Below are 20,184 nucleotides of genomic sequence, written 5' to 3' on the forward strand. Positions count from 1 at the left end.
GACCCCAGCCGGAGTCCCCACTGCTGTCTGTCTTCCCGCGTAGTCTGTGTGCCTGTCCTCACACCTGCACCCCGGCCCCTGTCAAGGACACACACTGGGAGCACTGCCAGACCTGGCCCTCTGTCCCTCGGCCGCCGCTGGCTTGGCGGGCCCGCCTCCGGAGGGCCAGAGGGCGCCTGGCTCCCGCCCCGAGAGCCTGCCTCCCGCAGGAGCAGAGCTCGGCTCAGCGGGAACATTCGTCAGGGAGCCAGGGAACGGCATGTCACATTCCGGGAGGCTAATGAGCTCAGACCTCAGCTCCGGCGATGACTCCGCCGAGGAAGCTGCACGTGATCATTACTCGTCCCGGGTTCTGCTCACTGTCCCTGACGTGTCACTGGTCCCGCTCGCAGGCTCGCCTCTCTGTGCGGGAGGTCAGGCGAGGACTGTCCCAGGGCCGCCTTCCCCCCTTCGTTCACCCACTCGCTGAACCCCCGCGGGGGGTCGGACGAAACCCCCGACCTGCAGGTTTCACGACCGGGCCCGGAGGACAGACGCGGCTCGTCTGAATGTCACAGAACACTTAAGGTACTTGGCCCCTCTGCCACGATCTTGTCATCCATGAAATGGGGACAACTGGGCCTCAACTCAGGTCTCACGGGCCCGAAATCAAGGGACTGGCCGGGCTGAGCTCTCATCTGGAACTCGGGACCCCGGCCAGCTCATGTGAGCGGCTGGCAGAATCCACTCCCCTGGGGGACTCAGGTCCCCGTTCTCCTTCTGGCTGTCGGACGGCGTTTGCTCTGAGTGTTCCTGACGTGGGCCGCTTGCTTTCTTCAAGGCCAGCACATTGCTACTGCCGCTGCTCTCTCTGTCTGTCTGTCTCCGTCTCTCTCATTTTGGCAAAAAACCCAACAAACACATGCCTCCCGTCACCCGTCGTCATGTGTCCAGGTCATGAGTGGCGAGGGGAGTCCTATCAGTGCGCAGTGGGCGCCTTCAGCCTTTTCATCCCATCGAGGAGGACACCTGTGTCTGTTTCCCGGGCCTCCGCCCGCCGGCCCGACACGCGCCAGCGACCAGAGCTCTCCCACCGACGGACGCGTAACAGTCCCGCACGCGCCTCAGGGAGGCAAAGCCAAATCTGCGCGTGTGCTGAATGGCTGGGAACCGCACACGCAGGGTCCCCACGCCAATTTCCCGGTTTAGCACCACAGCGACGAGAGATGCTGCCCCTGGGGGAAGCGGGACGGAGGGGGTACGGGATCAGGCCTCAGGACTGACTGTGACTTCCAATGGATCTGTAATTATGTCAAAATACAAGTGTTTTAACAATTAGGTGAAGCGATGGCACCCGGGCGGCTCAGCCGGTTAGGCGTCCGACTCCTGGTTTCCGCTCAGGTCACGATCTCACGGTGTTGTGGGTTCGAGCCCCTCGTCGGGCTCTGTGTTGACCGCATGGAGCCTGCTTGGGATTCTCAATCTCTCTCTGTCCCTGTCTCTGTCTCTCTGTCTCTCTCCAAATCAAAAAAATAAAACCAGGCGAAGCTGTGAGTACATTCGGGTGTAACTGGGACAAAGCAGGCCCTGCATTCCGCAAACGCGCCCTTTCTCCCCAGTCCTGACCCCCCAGTCCCGGTGATGCTGCCAGCACGGAGGGGGTGGACGAGGCATCACCTGCTCAGCCCTGGTCGAGGCTTTGGGCCGGCTGTCTTGAAGGAGTACACTCCCTTCTTTCCCTTTGTGGCTGACAGGATTCTAAGAGCCCCAAATCCTGCTCCCTGGTGAACACGCTGTGTAGACCAACCTTCGGTGTGGACAGGACCCGGGAACATGGTAAGATACTATATTCCTGCTGAGGCTATTTGGGTTTTTGTTTGTTTGTTTGTTTGTTTTTAGAGAGAGACAGAAGGAGCACACACATGCACAAGCAGGGAAGAGGCAGAGAGAGAGAGAGCGAGAGCGATAGCGAGAGAGTCTCAAGCAGGCTCCATGTGGCACGGAGCCCGACACAGGGACCGAGCCCATAACACTGGAATCACGACCTGAGCCAAATCGAGAGTCGGATACTTAACGATTGAGCCACCCAGGCGCCCCATGCTTAGGCTTTTGTATGGAAGGAGGGGTTTGAGTGACGTAATTAAGCCCCAGATCGGTTGACTTTGAATTAATAAAAAAAGGGAACACACGTGGGTGGGCCTGGCCTGATCAGGTGAACCCTTCAACGGGTCAGAGACCTTCCGGACGTAAGAGACTGCAAGCAGGAGGGGGCCAGTGGAGGAGACCATGTGGCCCCTGAGAGCCTAGGGTGGCCCTTTGCTGGGCGCTAGCAAGGCAGCAGGGATCGCAGTCTGATGACAAAGAAACTGAACCCTGACGACAGACCGAGTGAACCTGGAGGCAGGTCCTTTCTCAGTCAAGCCTCAATGACACCTCAACGCTGCCCAAGCCCAGTGAGGCCCTGGGCACAGATCCCAGCCACGCAGTCCACACTGCTGCCCTGCAGACCCAGGAGCGGATAAGCCGCGTGGAGCTCGCTGGTGTGGTGATGTTACGCAGCCCCGGCTAGCTAACAACTCTAGGTGACGGCTCTCCCATCACTTCCACGTTCGGTCACACACGACGGATGCTCCTTTCGCTCGGAAACTCCAAGGCCATGGGGAGCGGGGAGCCGGGAATCGTGCACGGAGCCCAAGACAGGTCTTTATTACAAAGCCCGGTACCAGCCCTCCGAAGGCCTCCCCTCCGGTTGCCATCACATGGGGGGACACCTGGACAGTTAGAGAGCACCGTGATGCAGTCTGTGGCAATCGAGGCAAGCACCCCGCCCCCACCCCACACCTGCATCTCCCGCACCTGCTCAGGCCTCTGCCACCGGGCTGATGTCGGCCTCGGAGTCCCCCTTGCTGCCTCCTGCTGCTGAGCACATCTCCAGGCCGTCCCTTCCCCTCTGTCCTGCGTACCCCGACCTGCCCTGGGGGCTTCCACAGACAGATGTGAGCAGTGAGCCCAGCGGGGCCCAGGCATACGGACGTTTGCTGACCGAATGATTGGGAGGGAAGGAAAATAAGGAACCGACAACCCACCGGCTCCAAGGAATCAGGCCGAGAACGGGCCCTGGGAAGATGCGGGACCCCCGTGCCCACCCAGGGGAGGCCCTCGGCGGCTTCCACCCGGCTCCCGGCTCCCCGCCCCCACCTTCCTGTCCCACGTGACTGTCGCCCTGTGTGTTTTGAGTCAAGAGGCTGCACTTTGATGAGTACCAAGCAGGGCGTGTGCGACCATGCCCTGCCCCGAGGGAGGCCGACTGTGCCAGCGGTTGCCCAGCAACACACACGTGCCCGCGATGCGTGGCCTCCGCTCCTGAGTTGCCACTGGGCTGCTCCGCTCCATCAGCCCACGGACGGGTCCCCTGCCCCGGTGATCTCCCACGTGAGACTCCTTGGGTCTGCGCTGCCAAATCAGTAAAATCCGACAGAAACTTGTGGCGTGCCTTGGCCCGCAGGGTCAGGAAGACGGCTTGGGTGGACCCAGGCAGTGACGCACGTGGACAGTGGGGCAGGACCTGACTCCCTGGGCCGAGAATCCTGCACAGCCGGGGGCCTCTCGCCTCGCCACAGCGGACACTGGGGCAGGTCACTGTCTGGGGGTGTCCTGGGGTATCCCTGGGCCCCCCGCTCGATGCCAGGAGCTTCCCGGTCGTGACGGCCACAGACCTCCCAGGACGTGGGCCCCTGGGAGAGCCCCGGGGAGAGCCTGGGTTAGAGGGTCAAGCTCACGTCGGAGCCACCGCTGCTGCCTTGGGAAGGGCCTACATCCTGTCTGCCGGATCGGAGCTGCGGGCTACAGGATGAGGGTCTCAGGCACCGCGGGCTGCGGTAGGGCCCCCTGGGCCCGCCTCACACGGCACCGCCTGACTATGCATGCGCCGTGTACGTTTCTGCTGGAAAGGCAGCGGCAGCCCGTGACCTTTCGTGAGCAGAACGCTTTAAGATTTCGACTGTGGGTCTTGGCAGTTTGTGCAGGAGGACAGCTCGTCCGCAGAAAGAACTGATAATAACGTGCATTTCCACGAGCCTGGGAAGGACTTGAGGCGGGGGACCAGCCGGGGTGACGGGGCAGCGGGCTCTGACTGGAGGGCTGGGGCTGCGGTCTGATCCGCTCGAGGACCACTCCAGAGATAAAAGGCTCCGACGGTGCTCTCGGCAGGAATGTTCACCGCTCCGGGAGAACAAGCGGCAGTCAGGAAAACGCACAGTCGTTTGAAGGTCACGGAGTGCTTTTGTGCTCTACGCAGCGAGCAAGAAGGCTGGAGAACGCCGGTCCTTGTCCGGGCGCTCTCCCCCTCCCTCCGCACCATGGGCATCACGGCCGGCCACTCTGTCGGGGCTGAGCAGAGACCCTGGCCCCTAGTCCCTCGATGCTACACCCCTAGTATGACAACCACAGATGGCCCCGGACACACCAGTGTCCCTGGGGACAAGATGGCCCCCAATGAAGAATCAGAGATTTAACCTAACACATGCAAATTATCATTTCCACTGGCCCATTTCAGGTGCTCAGCGGCTGCCGGTATTCGTGCCGGTGGTTCATGCCTACTACCATGCTGGAAACTGCAGCTCAAAGACAATGTCACATCCAAAGAAAAGCTAGCGCCACAGTGGCCTGGTGAGCCCAGGTGACGCCCAGGGTGAAAGTCCAGAGCCCTCAGGGCACAGGGGGCCTGAGCCGCGGTCCCTGGCAGCGGCAGCCTGAAGGAACTGAAGGAACGCTGGGTGCCTCTCCAGGAGGCCTCGGCTGCGGTCTCAGCCCCAGAGCTCCGAGGCTGTGGGAGGGCCAGTGGCTGGGAACCCGATAAAGACAGTGTGAGAGAGATCATTAAGATAGCGTCCTCGTTCTGCCCCCAGGAGATCCTGGGCCACGTCTAGGGACATCTGTGGTCATTACACGGGGGGGGGGGGGGGGGCTCCTGGCATCGGGGGGGGGGGCCAGAGATGCTGCTCAGCCCTCACAGAGCCCCGGACGCCCCCAGAGAGTGACCCGCCTGACCTTAGCGGTGCTGGGGCGGGGGGAGCCCACAACGGGTCTCCAGTTCTTGCTAGCACGTCAGCTCTGTGGAACCAAGGGTTTTCCCCATGTGGTCACTGCCGTTTCTCCATGGCCAGGTCCAGGCACACACTCGGAAATCCCTGCTAAGGGAAGGGCTACCCTGTGCCCCGGACGTAACCACCCAGGGACCGCACTAGAAGGTGTGACACAGGCCAGATTCCACACCTGGGAGGCCCAAGGCAGCTTCTGAGGGTTTGTGCCATTTAGGTGAGTCCCAAAGGAAGGGACTGTACCGGGCCAGAGCCACCAGCCACTGCTCCAGATCATGGGGGGGGAACATTCCAGAAGCCAGACTCAGTCCCCGAGGTGGGGGTTGCAGCAGCCAGGCTGCCCACCCCCAATCCTGTGCCTTTGCTTCTGTGCTATGGCCTCTGCTCTGGCCACTGGGCCATGCCCGGGTCGAGTGGGTTTCGGGGTACAGGTGTGCCGGTACCCTGAACCCCCAAGGTCACAGGCCAGTGCTTCCTTCTCCCTCCTTAACCTGGTGAAAGGGGCCAGCTGGGGCCTGGGTCCACGGAGGCTCTGGATCTGTAAGGGGGATGGGGGCGGGGAGACAGAGTGACCCTGGAACTCTCGGTGCTGGAATGTCCTGGAGACCAGGGACAGGGTAGTCACAGAGCTCCGACAAGGGTGGGGGAGAGCTGGAAATACCGCACCTGCGCCCACAGAGGCCCGAGGCCCAGCGGGGGCAGACCCCGTGGACCTTCTCTGCCCCCTTGTGGTCGCCAGCGGGAACTACAGCATCCTGTGGGGCGGGCAGAGGGGGGACCCCTGAGCCCCAAGCCCCCGAGCAAACACCCCAAACTCCCGGTCGTCCTTGAGCTCTGACATCTGTTGGAGGGCTGGTTCTGCCGTCAAGACAGGTGGCACGGCCCCTGCTCGGCGACACCCCGGCTGCTCAGGTGGTAAACCCTGGCCAGGGTCTCGCGTGTCTGTGCACCTGCAGGTGAGCAGACTGTGTTCAACGAGTGAGTACCAAATTAGCACGTAACCAGGGAAAGCCCGGCAGCCCCTTGGAAGGGTGCCTCCGTTGTGACAGAGAGCTCCCCGCGGGACCTGCCCACGGAGCACCTGCTCACCGCACCACTCCACGCCCCTCTGCCCGCTGCCCGCGTCCCCCTGGGGCAGGGGGCAGGCTCACCAGTCCGTCTGCTTCAAAGATTTAAGCATAAAAGATGCAATCCGCACAAAGTGCAGGTTAATTGCTCTTTGTCATCTTGAAATTTGGGGGCACGCCAAAGACAACACATTCCTACGAGAACGCCCACGGCGAGTAGAGGGAACAGCGCGCTCCGAAAAACATTCGCGGCCTACGTGACGGACACCAGACGGCATCCAAACGGAGAAAGACAGGAAGTTCCGACACACGTGTCAGAAGAGTTCAAACACGTCGATGAGACAGAGGCCCCGCCGGGAAGGTCAGTAAAGAGCACAGCCAGGCCGCGCACAGAACACACAGCTCAGGGGAGAAACTGAAGCCCGAATGACCCGGACTCGGCAGCCCTGAGGCGGCCTGGCTGCTCCCCGGGGACGGTGCGTTCCTGGAGGGCACTGGGGCTGTCGGACAGGCGACGAGGACACCCGGACTCTCCCTCTCTCTCTCACACGCACGGCAAGCCACACGTGAGCATTTACCCCAAACGACAACCAGCCAAGGGTGTATTAAGTTTGCACAGAGACAGTCATCCCGGAATATGAAAAAAGAAAGAGAGAAAGAGAAAAGAAAAACAGGAAAACACCCCCCCAACCCACCCAGAGACCAATTAAATCAGTTAAAAATTATTTTAAAAGAAATGTGGCACAGGGGTGCCTGGGCGGCTCAGTCAGCTAAGCGTCCGACTCTTGGTTTCGTCTCAGGTCACGATCTCACGGTTCGTGGGTTTGAGCCCCGCGTCGGGCTCTGCGCTGACAGTGTGGAACCTGCTTGGGATTCTCTGTCTCCCTCTCTCTCTGCCCCTCCCCACTCCCAGTGTCTCTGTATCTCTCAATAATAAATAACTTTCAAAGAAAAAAAAGAAACGTGTTACAATTTGCCTAGAACATGGGATGCTAAGCCAGCGTCCGGAAAGATGACGGAAACACAGGTTTCCCGTCGAGGAAAGATGCCCCTCAAGCAGAACCAGCACGTTACAGAGTAAATCCTTTGGCTCTAAAATCACGCGTGTGGATGTAACTCCCGGTGATCCGGGCAGAACACGCCCCAAGATGTCAGCACGGCCGGCGCTGGGCGGGGCCTTTAGGAAACTCTGCGGCCCCTTTGTGTGCGTTTACACTTTTTTTCTTTTTAATTTTTTTTAACGTTTATTTATTTTTGAGACAGAGACAGACAGAGCATGAACGGGGGAGGGTCAGAGAGAGAGGGAGACACAGAATTGGAAACAGGCTCCAGGCTCTGAGCCATCAGCCCAGAGCCTGACACTGGGCTCGAACTCACGGACCGCGAGATCGTGATCTGAGCTGAAGTCGGACGCTTAACCGACTGAGCCACCCAGGAGCCCCACACTTCTTTAACAGGACAGCGGTCTGCCTCCAGCTGGCCGGCTGCCCTGTGAGCCGGACTTCACACGGGAAATCTGTGTGGGTCCCACCGGGCGCCCACACGTCACGCCCACCCCAGGGCTCCCGTTTCGGCTCTTGGTCTCTGTCCTCAGGGACAGCCTCTCTCCTGAGCTGAGCCCATGACCACTGCGAGCTTACTGAGGGGCACCTCACAGGCCAGAAAGCTCACCGGGTGGAAACATGGTTGAGGAGTCGGCAGCGAGGGTGCCAGGGCGTGAAATCACCCCCCAGGCAGTCTTCCTGGCACACATCCACAGAGTCCCCGTTCCCTCCCCAGCCCCTGGCGGCCACCAAGCACCTTCCTGTCCCTGCAGACCAGCCATTGCTAGAAACTTCCCTGAGACGGACCCACAGCACGTGCATCTTCTGGGGCTGCCACCTTCTGACATTTTTTCTTTTAGACTCAGGCACAGACACACGGCTTGGGAATATCCAACATCACAGAGACATCCGATCTCCCTCAAATTTACCGATAAATCAAACACAACCCGAATCAAAATTCCCTCGGCATTTCGGTTGGAAGCCAGAGGTTGACTGTAAGTGAAGATCACAGATCACACGACAGAGAAAACCGCTGGAGGGTGGCGGAGACCTCCGCGGGCAGGTGCAAGGGGAGAGACGTGGGGCTACCGCAGGCCGAGCCGCCTTGCCCAGCTCACCTTCATGCCGTCCCTCCTCCCACACGACAGAAGCCACCCAACACCCTCTGGAAATGAGACCAGATGGACAGACGGCCGAAGTCAAGAGAGCAGGATCTCAGCCTTGTTTGTCTCTACGGCTACCTTGGTAAAAAGAGCGCCCCTAAGGCCACGTAGTGCCTCCCAGCCGCCAGGACGGGCGCCGGCTTTGAGATAACGTCTTTCACATCCAGTGACTCGGCTCTGGTCCTGCCAGTGGCCACCCTGCACGCCCCGCTGAAGCCCTTCGGGTGAGGCGCCCGCCTCCACAGCAAGCCACCCCCCCCTCCTCAGCCCGGCCCAGAATGGCCAGCCATTCAACGTCCCCTTGAACTCTGACGGTCGAGTAGGAGACACATCACGGCACTGACCTGTGCACGAGGCTTAGCTGTCCTCAGCGCCGAGGCTCAGGAACCCGATGTCCGCTCCCTGGAAGAAAAATGGAACAGTTCAGTGGAGCACCATTTGGCCAGAAACACGTGTTCGGCAGCGGCGGTGAGGAAGGGTCTGGAGCTCACGGTCAGACCGTCATGAAGGCCTGCCTTTCGGCTGCTCCGCCAGACTCAGGACCTCCCTGTGCAGAAGTGGAACTTGACGTACTTTACCAGAAAGGCCTGTTAGAAATTTGCGAGGTCGTCCCTACTAAATTCTCCAAATGCTCCCAAACTAAACTGAGGAAAGGAATGGATGCTCACGTGACCTTTCATGCCTTATCAGGACGTTCTCCTACATGACTTGACTCTCAGAGTCCCCTGTGAGGAAAAGGTGGAAACTGAGTCAACCCCCTGCCCCAGGGCACCCACCAGGTCACTGGGGTCTGCCTGCCGAGATGTGAGGACCAAATGCAAGGTGGGATCCAGGATGGGGTCCCGGGGCAGGACAAGGACCACAGGGGCAAACTGGTGAAAGCTGAATAAAGAGTGGGGCTGGGTTCATGGACGTGCACGGTCGTCACAGATGCACTGTGGTTCTGGGAGGTACGGCCACAGGGGAGGCTGAGTGAAGGGCAGACAGGAACTCTATCTTCTAATCAAATTGTTCTTCATTTTTATTTTAGAGAGAGAGAGAGTGGGAAAGAGGAACAGAGACAGAGAGAGAGAGAGAGAGAGAGAGAGAGAGAGAGAGAATCCCTAGCAGGCTCTATGCTCCCCACAGCTTGATCCCACCGTCCTGGGATCATGATCTGAGCTGAAATCAAGAGCACATTCAACTGACTGACAGCCACTCAGGTGCCCCAGACAGGAACTCTGTTTGAAATTCTCCGGAAAATCTAAAATTATTTTAAAATTAAAAACTTATTTTAAAAAAAAACCCCAAAACTCAAAAGATGCCGGCTCCCTTTTCTCAGAGTTCAGGGCCATTGTGTGGTCAACCTGGGGCCAAGATGGAGAACCGAAGTCCCCACCACCACCTGCAGGTGGCGCCACTGCCTCAGTAACGCCCCAGACGCCGCTGGGGAGCTGCTGGAGCGCCCCGCAGACGCCAGAGGGCGCCTCGCTGGGGGCGGCGGGTGGTGAGAAACCAGGGCCCGTCCAATATGCGCCCCCTACCGCCCTGGAGAACTCCCTTCACTCACTTCAGCCTTGTAGGGGACGGCCACACATACGATCATTCAAGTTTTTATTTCCGACTCAATTAAAGACTCACAAGAAGGTGCAAAACCGTGCACAGGGGTCCTGGGCACCTCGCACCCAGCTCCAACCGTGCTGGCTCCCTGCACAACCAGGGGCCGTTGTCGGAACCAGGAAACTGACCCGTCACTAGGCATGTTTTCTAAGGCCTTCTTACCGAGACACGGTCCTCAGGCCACACAGTTAATTCACACACAACACACAGTTCGGGGCTTTTTACTATTTTCACACTTGTGCAACCATCGCCACAAACAATTTTAGGACGTTTTCATCACCCCTGAAGGAAGCCCCATCCCCATCAGCCATCACCTCCCCAGCACCCCGGCCCCCACGAGCCCCCTCCCTGTCCCTGGATGAGCCCGTTCCGGGCGTTTCACACACGTGGACTCACCCCGTGTGGCCTCTCGTGTCTGGTTCCCTCCCTGAGCGTCGTGTCAGGATCCGTCCGCAGGGCGGCGGGGGTGGGCGCCTCGCTGCTGTTCACGGCCAATCACGTGCCCGTGCGTGGACGGACACACTGCGTGTACCCCTTCGCTGCTGATGGGCACTTGGGTGTTTCCACCTCCTGGTTGCTGCTGCTATGAATTGTGCTGCTGTGGACATGGGGTCACAACTCCCTTTAAAGACGGTTTCTCACCTCTGCCTTCACACGTGACAACCGCAAATCTCCCCGTCCCTAGCCCTTCAACACCAGCCGCTGGCTGTCCTCCAGCCCTGGGACCTGAACTTGAGCACTGAGGCGACCTCTGCAGACAACCAGACCAGCTCGTCCGCGGCCCACGAGACAGGCTGTGAGTGGCACCAGCTGGCGCCTGCCCGTCCCCGTGACCTTCACCCAGGCAAAAAATGCTGGGCTTTCACTTTCCCCATCAGGGGGACCCACAGGCCATCCTGAAGGACCAGCGGTGGGATGAAGAGGTGGGACCCTGGTACCCCGGGGCCTGCCGACCCCACACAGACCCGCCGGAGGCACTGCCGGGAAGCACAGTCACAGACACCAACAAAGGAAACGCTGGTGGGAAGGGCCACGTGCCGAGGGGGCCGTAAACCACGCTGGAAACAGACACCATTCGTGACTGCGGCCACTGGGGCGCCTGCGTGGGAAGGACTCTCACCTGCATTTATCCTGGGCCACAGTTCTTACAACCTGGGACCCCATCTTGTCCACGGCTTCCTTTTTCTCTTCTTTTCCTTTAAATTGAGATGTGATCCACCGATCATAAAAGCCACCCTTTGGGAGTGTCCAATTCAGCGGCTTTTAGGATACCTGCGAGGTTGTACGAACGCTGGGCTAATTGCAGGACGTGGTCGTTACCCCTGAAGAGACCCGCGCCGCCCCAGCATCGCTAGGATCGTGTGTCCTGGGAGAAGGGAGACCCCGGAGTGCCTGGACCGCGGTTTTACAGCAGGCGCGCACCTCGGCATGTGCTCAGTAACCACTGGGGTTTCCCTGTCCCGGTTGGTGCTATGGGAAAGCCTGCAGAGCCCAGAGGACCAGGGAGACCAGGCCGCCCCCGCAGAGCTGCTCTCTGTGGGCCGGTTCCAGCCGAGCCTCGCCCTGTGAAATGGTCGAACGAGCAGTGAACCCCGCTGGCACGCCTAGGGACGGGCCCAGGGGCTCAGGGAGCCCCTGTTCTCAGCGCCTGCCGGCAGCTGCGTTATTATCAACGTGATAAAGGAAGACAAAACCGCGGATCACAAACCAAAGGCGCGCTGGGTCTTCCGCCATTAATTCCCAGTGGGGTGGTTTCTATTACCCTCGTTAATTCTGGAGGGGCTCCACAGATCTGCAGCCTAGTATCTCCGCACGGTGAGCTGGGACCATGGGCAGGGGGACCCTTAGCTCCCACACCTGGAGACCCCAAACTGCCAGAAACAGGGCCGTGAAACTACGCGTTAGGGGAGACGACAGGCCGACTTCTACCTTGAGAGTCTGTGCCCAGCGGGACACACTAGCTCGGGAGCTGCTGCCATGTCCAAGCGCCCCGTGTCCTCCTGGGAAGCAAACCCCTTTTCGGGCAGGACCCTGTTACCGACCTCCTGGGCCGGGGGAGGGGCGAGGCAAAGACCGAACCCGAATGTCAACGAGGACTTTGGTCAACGGTCACGTATTAATATTGGCCCATCGACTGCAACAAATGTGTCCCACTACGGCAAGATGGTGACAACGGGGGAAATGTGGAGGGGGCAGGGGGTACGTGGGAGCTCTATTTTCTGCATTTTTCCATCACCTAACACTACTCTAAAAAGCAGTCTATTAAGAGAAGATCTTGAAGAGACAAATTAGGAGAATTCTGAATTTAGAAAGGAGGAGGGAGGAGGGAGGAGGGAGGTGGAGGGGAGGGGGGAGGGGGGGGGAGGGGAGAGGGGAGAGGGAGCTGTCTTAGACCAGATGATCGCAAGTGCTCACATTCACCAGTGATTGCTTCAACGAGCTGTTATGAACCAGACCCCACAGAGAAGCTGGGTCAGTCTTGGTCAAATGCATTGCCTACTACCCCCCCCCACACCCCCGGAAGCCTCTGCAAGTAATGTAACAATATGATACGGCAAGGATCAAGACTCTCCTGACCGCTCAGGGCCCGGAAAACCTACACCAGAGCCATCCTCCCCCGCTGCCCCCCTCCCCCCCACCCCCGGCCCAGGGACCACAGCAGCCCCATGAGTGGATCAGACAAGAGCCCTAATACAATCAGTCCCAAACCGCTTCCCTCAGATTACTCCAGATCCCATTTGACCAACGGAAAGCATATTGTGGCCGGGGATGAGCGGATTTCTGCAAGGCGGCACCGAGCGGCACACTACCCCTTCGCTGTCCGTGGTCCCCACGGGGCTCGGGAGCGGCTCGCTGTGACACGGCAGCGGAGACCTGAGACTCCTGCCCTCAGCACTGACTCGCCTGACGTCTCCATCTACACCTCTGGCAGCCGTTACCTTTTTCTAATGGTGAGGCCTGAACCGCACGGAGTTTCACTGGAGTTTTCGTTTTCTTGTCTTCCCAATGTCTATCGACCTGATAATCTGGGGAGACACAAGAGCCCCAACGGGGCCCAGGAGATTCAGCAGAACAACAGGGGTGAGGAAAAGGAAGCCTTTGGAATTTCGCGAATTACCACAGCGTAAATGCCAGCGCCCTCCTTTCTGAAATGGAAGGAAGCCCTGCCTGTATCCCCTTCCCTGCGAAGCAGGTCTCTCCTCCACCCCCAGCACCCTGACTGTCTGTGGGGGGCCATCTTGGGCGTTGTGGGGCATCAAGCGTCACCCCTCAACCCCACCCATGCGATGCCAAGGGCACCCCAGTCGCGATGACCACAAACATTCCCCAGGCCACCCCCCCCCCCCTCCAGCGGGGACCCAGCACTCGGCACACGGGCAGATCTTCTCTGCCTGGGCCACAGTTCGCGTCTCCGTCTCCGGGAATGGAGTGGGTGGGACCGGGGCGTTGGAGCCCCCTAGCTCCACCACACTGATGACCCACCCCCCGCAGGCAGCAGGAGTGCGGGCCTCCAGGGAGGCTCCAGATAGCAATGCAGCCCGCTGTCCTTCATGCACTCATTGCCAAACAATCACCCCAGCCTTCCCCTGTCACCACAGCAACGATCTACATATGTCACCCTGATGATTCTGCTTGCAAATGAAGTTGGGGAGGAGGAGCCTGGGGAAGGCACCGGTGGGGAGGCACGGGGGGCGGGGGGGGGACAGGAGGTGAGGCGGCTGGTGGAGGGCTCTGCCAGGACTGGCCCAGATCAGGCGCCTCACACCCCTGATCAGACGGGACACGGGGGCACCGCTCGCTTGACCCCAGGGTTAAAGGTCTACCGGTTGCCGAGCACAAGAAGGCAGCTGGAGTGCCGCTGCCCTTTGATCCCAGGTCCGTGGTGCCTCTGGAGGTCCTCCAGACCCTCCTCCACTTAACCCAGACTGGGGGGGATGGGGGCGTCACCTGCTCCATACCATCTGACCAGGACCGCCGCGGTTTCTTCTGCTGTCACACGTGGTCAGGGACCTGACTCGACTGGTTTCCAAATTATCATCACAGGGTCCCCCCCACCAACCTTGCACTGCAGACATTGGGCTGGGTGGTTCTCTGCAGGGCATCCCGGGGCGCCGTGGTGGATGAGCAGCGTCCCTGGCCCCCGTCCCCATCGATGCCAGGGGCCCCCCCAGTCATGAAGATCACAGACATCCCCAGACACTGCCCCTTGTCCCAGGGGGCAGGGCCACTTCCCTGTGCGAGGCAGCGGTCATCAAACCCACACCGCCTGGAACTGTAGTATATGGGGGGACAGGCAACTGATTTAGGAGACGACCAATTTCCAACAGAAAAAAAAAGAAAGAAAACAAAATGTGTAAAAAACAGATTTCTTTTTCCCTCGAAATTAAACTAACTACACCGAGTCCCATGGAAGGGGAGTGGTGGGGACATATATCCTTATATCTGAGAGGCAGCATTGCCAAACACTGTCTGTCCTGACTTCACGGCCTAGGGACTCTTCTGTGCCTCAGTTTCTGAATCTGTAGCACAGAGATGATGGGAGCACCTACCCCGTGATGTTTTTCAGATTAAATAGCTGACATATATAAGCTGCTTATATCAGCGCCCTGACACTGTTAATAGTATACAACTGCTTTAGGGGCGCCTGGGCGTCTCAGTCGGTTAAGCATCTGACTCTTGATTCCGGCTCAGGTCGTGATCTCACGGTTCGTGGGTTCGGCCTCACATCAGGCTCCACAATGACAGCGCGGAGCCTGCTCGGGGTTCTCTCTCTCCCTCTCTCAAAATAATAAACGTTAAAAAAAAAAAAGAACTTCCTTATTATATGATACGTATCGCAGAGTAAGTTACATGCCACAACTTCTTCATTACTCAGGACTCGTGTGATCTGCTTTGTTGACAAGACCAGGGTCCAGCAAAGTGTTCCCGGGAAGGGCCAGACGGTCACTATTTTTGGCTTTGTGGGTCAGGTGGTCTCTGTCACTATTGCTCGCTCGACGTGGCTGCGGGAGACAAACAGGTGCGGTCACGTGCCAATAAAACTTTATTTACAGGGGCACCGGGTGGGCTCTGTCGGTAACGTGTGCGACTTCGGCTCAGGTCATGCTCTCACCATTCAAGAGTTCGAGCCCCATGTCAGGGCTCTGTGCTGACAGTTCAGAGACTGCTTTGGATTCTGTGTCTCCCTCACTCTCTGCCCCTCCCCCACTCACACTCCGTGTGCGTGTGTGCGTGTGTGCGTGTGTGTGTGTGTCTCAAAGATAAATAAACATTACAAAAAAAAAAAAACACCCTTCATTTACAAAAGCAGGAGGCCTGGATTCAGCCGACAGGCTGTAGTTTGTGACCCCCCGGAACAGAAGTCAGTCTATTAAAACACAGCACTAGGGGCGCCTAGGTGGCTCTCTCAGTTAAACATCCAACTCTGGCTCAGGTCATGATCTCAAGGTGAGGTTCGAGCCCCGTGTTGGGCTCTGTGCTGACAGCTTCAGAGCCTGGAGCCTGCTTCGGATTCTGTGTCTCCCTCTCTCTTTACCCCTACCCCCCTCACACTCTCTCTCTCTCTCTCCTCAAAAATAAATAACATTAAAAACAGGGTTTTTTTTTTTTTTAACATGGCACTATTTTAGCCACAAATTCTCATATCCAGGCGCCACCACAGAGAGACCATGGCCATCTCATCCTGAAGCTAGACCCTGGGTCACATGGAAAAGCTCCACGCTGCCCCTGACTGTCACCCAGCAAAATTACCTCCAACCATCCGGCCACACAAAACACCCACAACCACAGAGGGGCCACTTCTGCTGCTGCCCGGAAGGTCACCTTGAAAAAAATCCATCACCCGACTTTCTAGTAAATACCTCGTCTTCATCAGTGGGCTAGCAAACCTTGGCTGCAAAGGGCACCCTAAACGTCTAGGTCTGGTGAATGAAATCGCCACCGGTAATGCCCTTGATGACCGCTGCCCCCCTCCCCCCCGCCACCGCCTAGTGGGACAGGGTTTCTGCACACGGAAAGTCTGAGAAGCCGCCACAGGCCAGTGGGGCTGTGTCATGTGGGGGTCCTGGATGAAGTTCTGGGGCAGAAAAAGATAATTAGGGGGAAAGCAGAGAAGTCCAAAGTATGGAGCGCAGTTAATAATGACATAGGAATATTGGCCTATTGACTGTGACAGGTGCACTGCGCTGATGGAAGGTGTTGGCCAAAGGGGCCCCGGCTGCGGGCTGCGTGGGAACTCTGTACTGCCTTCCCACTTCCTCTGAGGATCTGAAACTATTCTAAAGTGAAAGTTTACTGAACAAGAGAAGAGAAGAGTGACGACAGGCAATTAGCCGTTGATGCTAGGGAACGCTTCAAAGTGTGACTGGGGGAGCACTGAGTCCCTGTGACAGCGTCTAATAATGACACGATTATATAAAACCTAGAAGAGAAAGACGCTAAAAACAGGATATGCTAATCGACAAGGGAAGTTTGCTCTTCTGACAGGAAGGGGGGAGGAGGGGAGAAGGTGGCTGAGCGGGGACCCGGGTCCTGCTGGAGCAAGGCTCTGAGACATCTCCGGCAGACCCGGGTGACAGGGCGCATTCACTCAGGGAGCCGTGGCGTCCAGCGGCACTCAAGCAAGGCCTGCCGAGTCTGCAGCCGGTGCACGGGCCTGGAGGAGGGCAAAGGTTTTATGGATGGAGAGTTCTGGAAAAATAAGAGGGAAGCTGTGGGCCAAAGAAAGACAGACAACAACTAATATGGCATCCTGCTCTTTGCACGTGACCCTATTAGATACTTCCATCTACACCGGGGTCTCTCCCCTCCAGCCCCACAGACATTCAGAACCACTTCATTCTCTGGGGGCGTCCCAGGCACTGGGGGCGCTGAGAAGCATCCCCGGCCCCACCCCCTCCATGCCAGGAGCATCCCCAGTCATGACAACCACATGACCAGTGCCCCCTGTGGGGCAAAATCACCCCAGATGAGAACTACTGTCCTACAACGCCTAACAATCTAGTTACAACCCCTAGGAATAATTATCCTTGCTCTACAGATGGGGAAATGGAGGCTCAGAGAGGAGATGAAACCAGCCTGAGGTCACCAAGCTAGAGAAGAAGGGGACAGTCATGCGTGTCGAACACCACTTCTAACAAGGAGAGGCCTCTGAACTGGGAAGGAGGCAGCGCTGACCTATCAGAGACCCGAGACCAAATCTGGCCCACCACTTGCTTTGTAAATCAAGTTTTATTCAAACACGGCCATGCCCCTTCACGTATACACCATCCAAGGCACAGCTGCACCTCCAAAGGCAGAACCCGGCAACTGCAGCCTCTGGCCTGTAAAGCTGAAAACTCACCCTTTGGCCCTTTACGGAAAGTCTGTTGACGCCTCACAGGGAGACCCTCCACCACCACTCCAAGGTCCCGCAGTCTAAGTGCCCAGGGAATGTGCTGTTGAAGAGATACAGACAACACAGGCAGCCTCCCCGGACGGGAAGCACGTCTGGCCTGGTTCTGCCTGGTTCTGGCTAAGGAGGCCCGCCCTGTGTTCTCCTCCTGCGCCAGAAGGGGATCTGCCCCTCCCCATCCGCCTTCCAGGGAGCGCGTGTCATTGTGGGTGTGCGGGGACTGTCAGGTGAGTGGCAGCTGGCAGCACGCCAGCCCGTGTGCCTTGGAGGCCCCGGTGTGTGGGCTGTGCTGTCACCTCGACCCTGCTCTCGCGTGGGATGGAGCGGAGGCTTCTGCTCCGAGCTGTGGTGTTTGCCTGACTCCGAGGGTCAGCCCTGCAGCCTCGAGAGGGTAAAACGTGCTGAGTGAGGACGAGCCCAGCTCATCTTCCGGGGGCTCCAGCTGCCTCGGCACAGCTCTGGGCCCCGGTGCTGGGACCCACAGAATGTTCTGGAATCTGAAGGTCACCTCACTCATGGTTTCTGCCCCCAGCGCTGGGGGCGGTCATGCTCTGGGGGAGGGGGTGTCCTAGACACTCTGGGGGCTGAGCAGGACCCCTGGATCCACCCACCCGAAGCTGGGACCACTCCAGTCATGACAGCGAAAAATGTCCCCAGATTTTGGCCGGTGGCAAATATGGAAACTACTCGCTCTATAAAAGGAGTTGCTGGGTGTTCATGCTGGACTCGACTCCACCAGAGGCTGAGCCAGGGGAGCTCAGGGGCTCCACGAAACCAAACTCCAGTGCAGCGCCCCCGACATCTTGAGACATTCTGCGCCCGACAAGTTCCAAACACGCGATCTGGTCGGTCCTTGTTTTCTGTAGCTTGCATACTTCCGGATCTGGTCCTCACCAACTCTACACACTTCTCGGGGCGGCCGTAACAAGTGACCGCAGACCAGGTGGCTTAAAACCACAGGGACTTGTCTCCCAGCGCTGGAGGCCAGAAGCCCACGACCCAGGAGTGGCCAACGATGGTGACTCTGGAGTGGGAGGCCCAAGGCCACCCCTCCTTCTGCCCCACATGCCAGTGGCTGTGAGCCCCACATGGCCAGGAGTGGCCAGCCGTGTCCTTCAGATGAACCACAATACGTGCCCAGGTAACCTTCACTCCCTTACATTCCAACATGCTTTTCTGACTCACGGCCACCTCCTGGGGGACTGTGTTTGGGAACGAGTGGTGCACGAGGACATTCCTCCACGAGGGTGCAAGGCCACAGTGGCGGGGGCGGGGGGAGCTTGCCACGTTCTAGTTGCCCATCCTGGGGTCACAAGAGGGAGGTGGGCCCCAGGGCAGGCAGGCGGTGACAATGGGGGTCCTGGCTCGCTGGACGGGGGCACCTCTTCCAGCCCAGCTCTGTTACCGCACGGGAAGTGGCCTGATGTCATCAGCTCTCCCAAGTATCCTGAGGAGCTGGGAGGTCTTTTATTATAAAATCTCCAGATTTTTCAATGTTGGGAATAATTCAAAGTTTAAAACCACTGGGTTTGGTTCAGCCAGAGATCAAGGTCAACACCAAGAATGGTAAGCCCTGTGGACAGCATGTGTCCCTCTGTGTGTTCTTACCCCAAAACCACAACCCTCTTCTGACTGGGAGAAAACACCAGACAAACCCAGATGGGGGGTGTTCTGTAAGACTCCTGCCCTGTCCTCTGCACGACTGTCCAGGCATAAAAGACAAGGAAAGTCAGAGAAACCGTCTCAGCCCAGAGAAGCCTTACGGAGACGTGACAACTAATGCCATGTGGGGTCCTGGGGCAGAAAAGAGACGTTTTCTGGGAAATGGGAAATAATAAGGAAATCTAAACGAAGTACAGACTTGAGCTGATCATAACGTATCGATACTGGATCATAATTGTGACAAATGCACCACGCTAACGTAAGATGCCAATACCAGGGCGTGGGCCACGTGGGAACTCTCTGCACTGTCTTTGCAACTTTTCTGCAAATTCAAAACCACGCCAGGTAACTTTATTTTAAAGACTGGTTTGCAAACTGCGAACCAGGCGCGTTGCCGTAACATACCACAGGATGTTCACGACGGCCTTATATTTTGCTGTTGAAGGCCCAATTTGTCTTCCAGACTCAGCGGGCTTGTTCTCAAAAGTGACCATCAGAGAAATATAAACATATAGCCATGAACATGTTTTTAGAAATTAAAAAGCTGCTGGGATGGCCAAGCTCCCAGGTGTGTGGACAGGGTTTAATCTATGAACCAGCAGACCCAGGACCCAGGTAGGAGAGCAATGACACAAATAGAAGGTGGTGGAGCCCCTTGGGGGGCACGAGCCCAGCCCTCAACGGTGCAGAGGGGCACAGAGGTCCCTGGCCTCCCAGCAGCCTCTCAGCCAAGGAGGGCCTCGAAACCACATCAGTGGACACCACTCCCAAGTGGTATCAGTGACCACAGCTGCTGTCTGAGCTGGGGCTCTGAGGATCTTGATGACGTCACCCTCATGTCAATATGGCTACAAGATCAGGAACCACTCCCTTTCTGTCTCAGTTAAGGAAAAGAGCTGTGTTTGTTTGTTTGCTTGTTTTTAAGCTACACAAAACCTAAAACACTGCCCAAAGCCAGTAAAAGGAATGGAAGAGTTCAGACTGAGGTTTAACTCCGAAGCTCCCAAAGGGAGAGATGCCTTACGACCTGGTGGATCTCCCCTGGAGACACTCAATGTCTGGAGATGCTGGAGGCACTCCTGGCACGGAAGGGGTGTGGCCAGGGATGCTGCTCAATCCCTACAGTACCCAGGACGGCCCATAAACGATGACCCAGTCCCAATGTCCATAGTGCCAAAG

At 57.9% G+C, this 20,184-nt stretch overlaps 1 protein-coding gene across 1 annotated transcript in view; it reads right to left on the bottom strand.

Moving 5' to 3' along the window:
* The window catches only part of GNG7 (G protein subunit gamma 7), a 95,169-nt gene extending 82,183 nt beyond the window's left edge, over positions 1-12,986 (bottom strand). Inside the window, exons 1-2 of the mRNA XM_030336657.1 lie at positions 12,890-12,986; positions 8,696-8,753 (exon numbers count right to left, since the gene is read on the bottom strand). The gene's annotated coding sequence lies outside the window, so the exon portion shown is untranslated. The remainder of the gene's footprint in view (positions 1-8,695; positions 8,754-12,889) is intronic.
* Between the last annotated feature and the right edge of the window lie 7,198 nt (positions 12,987-20,184).

This window comes from Lynx canadensis, chromosome A2 (assembly GCF_007474595.2).
Source record: "Lynx canadensis isolate LIC74 chromosome A2, mLynCan4.pri.v2, whole genome shotgun sequence".
In the NCBI taxonomy this organism is placed as follows: domain Eukaryota; kingdom Metazoa; phylum Chordata; class Mammalia; order Carnivora; family Felidae; genus Lynx; species Lynx canadensis.